Here is a 4796-nt window from a genome sequence, read left to right as displayed (position 1 = left end):
TTGAGAGAAGAACCCACTTTTATTGCCCCACTAAAACACGTGGCTATGGCCTTTTTCCTCAAGATAGACTGCTCTTAATAATTAATGTTTCTCTTCTACCTTGGGTAAGAAAAGCTGAAATCACTGCAGTATGCAGTATGGATGGCGTTGGAACACTATATTAGTAAATGACATATTGACCATCCAAAGGCCAGGGGGAGATTTCAATGCTAGATTGGGACCAGATGATTATACACTATATATGAAATATCATTATCCACCACTGGAGGCTCCCATAAGAACTAACTGCTCCCCCACATGACTCTCTAAAGACAAGAGAGCAAATTTTGCTGGCCACTGTCTTGCAAAGATGGCGAATAAACCCAATCTTTATATAGCCAACGAACGGATCCTGGGCTGGCGACTATCCTGAAGAGATCACATTTCTGGCAGGGTCCAAAACCAGCATCATTGATTATATTCTAAAACCTGAAATGTATTTACTGTATTAGGAATAATTAGAGGCCAACACAGCAAAGAAGACTATTACCTAATAACACACATACTAACTTCAGCAAGATTGTCATTCGCACAAACCTGGAAACAAGAAAAGATACCAAACGAAGAGATGATGATCAAGAAAATGTTAGACTGCGCCAAATTAAGTAAATTAACGTATGAAATACAGAACAAACAAAATAAGAACTACTATAGAGTGTGGGAGAAACTGTATAACTGGATAGGGGGAAAAAGAAAGGGAATTAGTATTAAGGGAAAATAAGGTATTTAAAACAGAATTGTAAGATATTAGTCATGTATATAAATAAGTTTCAATGTTTAATGTTGTTTGTATGTTTGTCGATACAAAATAAAAAAAAATTAAAAAGAAAGAAAGCAGCCCTGTGGTTGGCCACAAATTAAATTTGCAAGAGGGTGAACAGGGACGCAGAGTAGTAGTAGGAGGCAACAGCAGCCACCCACCAGATTTTGCACAGCAATCCTGTGTGTTTGGAGGGCATGCGCTATGTGGCGCGCTGGGGCACTGGCCATTGTGGGCAGTAGTAACAGCAGACTGACACTGACTGAACACACGCTCAGACAGGACACTTGCCACAGGGCAGGCCAGCAGGCCGCACGAATCCAAGCGACCAGTTAGGTCCCACAGAGTGGGTCTTCTCCGGGTCCTGTCAACTAAACAATGCCGCTTGGGGGACCCAGGGGAAGAGCCTTCTCTGTGGTGGCCCTGGCCCTCTGGAACCAACTCCCCCCAGAGATTAGAATTGCCCCCACCCTCCTTGCCTTTCGTAAGCTGCTTAAAACCCACCTCTGCCACCAGGCATGGGGGAATTAAGATTTCTTCTCCCCCTAGGCCGTTACAATTGTATGCATGGTATGTTTGTATGTATGTTTGGTTTTGTATATTAAGGGGTTTTTAATTAGCTTTTAGTATTGGATTATCATTGTATACTGTTTATGATTGCTGTTAGCCACCCCGGGTTTTCGGAGAGAGGCGGCATATAAATCCAATAAAACTTGAAACTTCCAGGGCATAGAGGGCAAGCTCTGGCCATGTGTTCAATTTACCTACCCAAAAATTGAAGTTGGTGGAGGCATCACTAAAAACCATCATGCGCGTGGACAGGTAGTCATCCACCATCCACGTGATGCCTTCTGCTATGGGACATCACATCCGAGGGTGGTGGATCTGTGTGAATATTGAATAAGGCCTCATACATATTTTCAATGTCTGACAATGACCACCCCCCTGCGGTGCTGCCAGTGTCCCTGCTTCGCTGCCGACTGTGTCCTACTCCTACTCTGCGTGCCACCAATGGGCACTCCAATTGCTGTGGGAACTCTTCCAATAGTGTATCCACGATCGCACGCTTGTACTCATGCACTCTGTGCTACCGCTTGGGCGCTGGTATCAAGGAGGTGATGCTGTCCTTGTAACAGGAATCCAGCAGGGCGGCCACCCAGTAACTGGCAGAGTTGAGGATGCAATCTACCCTGGGATCATTCTGCAGGCACTGGACCATGTAGTGGCTCATGTGAGCCAAGGTGATGTTTTCAGCAACAGGTCTCTCCTCCTCCTCTTCCTCCTGCTCCCCCTCCAGCCACTCTCCAATGGTGCCCGTGAGCTTCACTGGGGGCCACCCTGCTGCAAGTCCTCCTCCTCCTGCCCCAAAACTCTACGCTGGCTGGACAGCGGATTACCTGGCTGCTGTCGGCACCCCCTCCCACCCTACGAGACATGGATTTGCTGGGAAAATGGGCCTTCCTCCTCCTGCTCCTCCTGTTCTGCCTGCTGCTCTGTTTCCTCCTGTCGCACATCCTGCATTGCCTGAAGGGTTTTTTCCAGTAGGCAAACCATGGGGATGGTAGCACTGATAACGGAATTGTCAGCGCTGACCATATTACTGGAAGCAATGCAGGACAGAACAAATGTCCCTCATGGATGCCCACTCATTGGGGGTAAAGTGCTGTGGGTCTGCACTTCTACTTGACTGTGGTTTTTGAAACTGGTAATCCACTATTGCCTGCTGTTGCTCACACACCCTTTCAAGCATATGCAGCATGGAATTCCATCTGGTTGGCAAATCGCAGATGAAGCGGTGGGTGGGAAGGCCAAAGTTCCTCTGCAGGGAAGATAGATGGAAACGTTGAAAGTGCGCACACACCGCATGCACTTTACCCAGCAGCGCCAACATGCCCGGATAATTGGCCAGGAACCTCTGCACCACCAGGTTGACCACATGTATCATGCAAGGGATGTGCGTCAACCCCGCTCGACCCAAGGTTGCCACAAGGTTCCGCCCGTTGTCGCACACCTTCCCTGGCTTCAGGTTCAGCAGCAGCAACCACTCATCTGTCTGTCCCTGGATGCCGGTCCATAGCTCCTGGGCGGTGTGTGGTCTCTCGCCCAAGCAGATGAGTTTCAGAATCACGTGCTGCCGTTTACCCACGGCCATTCTGAAGTAGGAGATTGCCAGGCTGCGCTTACTGGATGTGCTTTCCGTCTCATTCCCAGCCACCACTACATTCACCCAGTGGTCAGTGAGAGAGATGTACCGGCCCTGGCCATGTTTACTGGTCCATGTGTCTCCACCGAAGGTCATGTTTTGAAATCAGGTGACTGAGACCTGGCTGGGCCCAGAGGGAGGGGTGCTTCTCTCTGAAATGTGCCCAGCTGAGTTTCAGGTATGGCATCAGCCATGACCCAGGGAAGGGGGGAGGAGTGGCTAGATCTCCGCCCCACTCCTCCTCCCCCTGGGATTTTCTCGCTCCTCCCCCGCTGGATTTTCCCTTATTCCCCCTGCACAGGGGGGGACTCCACTCACTGCCTGCTCGATCCATTGGTCTGCTCCTAATGCTGGGTGTTCTCTCCAGTGCCCGGGTTGGGAGGCTCGGGACAGCGCATCGCTTTCCGCTGGCCCCAGCCCACTTTCTCAGCCGCCGGTGAAGGCGATGACCACCCCCGCTACGTGCTATGGCTGGAGGGGCTGAAGGGCGGATGGTCGAGACTATCCCCTCAGCAGGGGCAGCGCACCACTTTGAAAGTGCCGCACTCAGCAGAGTGGGGACGAGCCAGACCATGGCAGGCAGGAAGTCATGATTGTGCACCCGCTAAAAGTCCTGTGCTAAGATTTTCTGTTGCCTGCGTGGCCACGCAGCCATGCAGCTTACAAGGAACATTGCCTGGCGATAGAATTCCCCAAACCTATTGTCTTGGGGACATCAATTTGCTGTCGCTCGGTGGATCTTCTGGGTTGGCGTAGACGTTCATGGCAACCATGGACCTTATCCAAGTAGTTCAGGGTCCGACTCACGAAGGAGGACAGGCTCACAATATGGTATTCCTCTCAGGCCATTTGAGCAATGATCTGAAATTAAGGAGCTTAGATACCTTGCCTTTGTCATGGTTAGATCCTTTTCTTCTATGGCTGAATCCTCCCATGCAGGGAGGCAGAACCAATCAGGTTCTCCCCCAGATGCCTGATGGACCCAGAGGGCTTTCCGAGGGTGCTTGGGGTTTTGCCTGATTCACCTGTACACAGTTCCTCAGAGTCTCTTTCTGCAGCTTGGAATATGGTGATGGCAGAGGCTCTAGACCAAATTGCCCTTTTGCAACCACTCTGTGGCAGTAGACCCTGGAGATCTCCTTGGTTCGCTGAGGAACTCCAGGGGATGAAATGCCAGAAGAGATGTCTAGAGAAGCGTTGGAGGAGAAATAAATCCGAATCTGACCGAACACTTACAAAAGCTCATATGGAGATTTACAAAGTGGCACTCAGGGTGACAAGATGCATGTATAATGTTACCCTGATTGTATCTGCAGAATCCCACCCAGCTGCCTTGTTTAGGGTGACTCACTCTCTCCTTAATCAGGGGGGAGTTGCGAACCCTTGCAGAGTAGTGCTGAGGACTTTAAAAATAATTAGAAATTCATGCCAAGCCAAACTTATGAAAATAGCTAGGAAAGTCTGAGAAGGGGCGTACATAAGTGCACTGATGTGCCTAACGTCCCCTGTCCAATTACCTTTCCTTTTCTCATATATCCTATATATTCTCTCCCTCTCATCCACTCCTCTTCTTTTTTACTTACTATCCCTATATATACTACTTAATGTCTATTTCATTCCATATGTATTGTATATTGGACAAAGAATAAATAAATAAATAAATAAATAAATAAGCCACATGGCCAGATCTTATACAAAGGAACTAAGGATCCAGCCTAGTGTATCCATTACTTAGTAACCACTGCCATCTGGTGGCCAAAGGCTGACATTTACCAAAAATATGCCAAAACCTGA

Source organism: Erythrolamprus reginae, chromosome Z, assembly GCF_031021105.1.
Source record: "Erythrolamprus reginae isolate rEryReg1 chromosome Z, rEryReg1.hap1, whole genome shotgun sequence".
Lineage (NCBI taxonomy): Eukaryota > Metazoa > Chordata > Lepidosauria > Squamata > Dipsadidae > Erythrolamprus > Erythrolamprus reginae.
Note: the sequence above shows the minus strand (reverse complement) of the source record.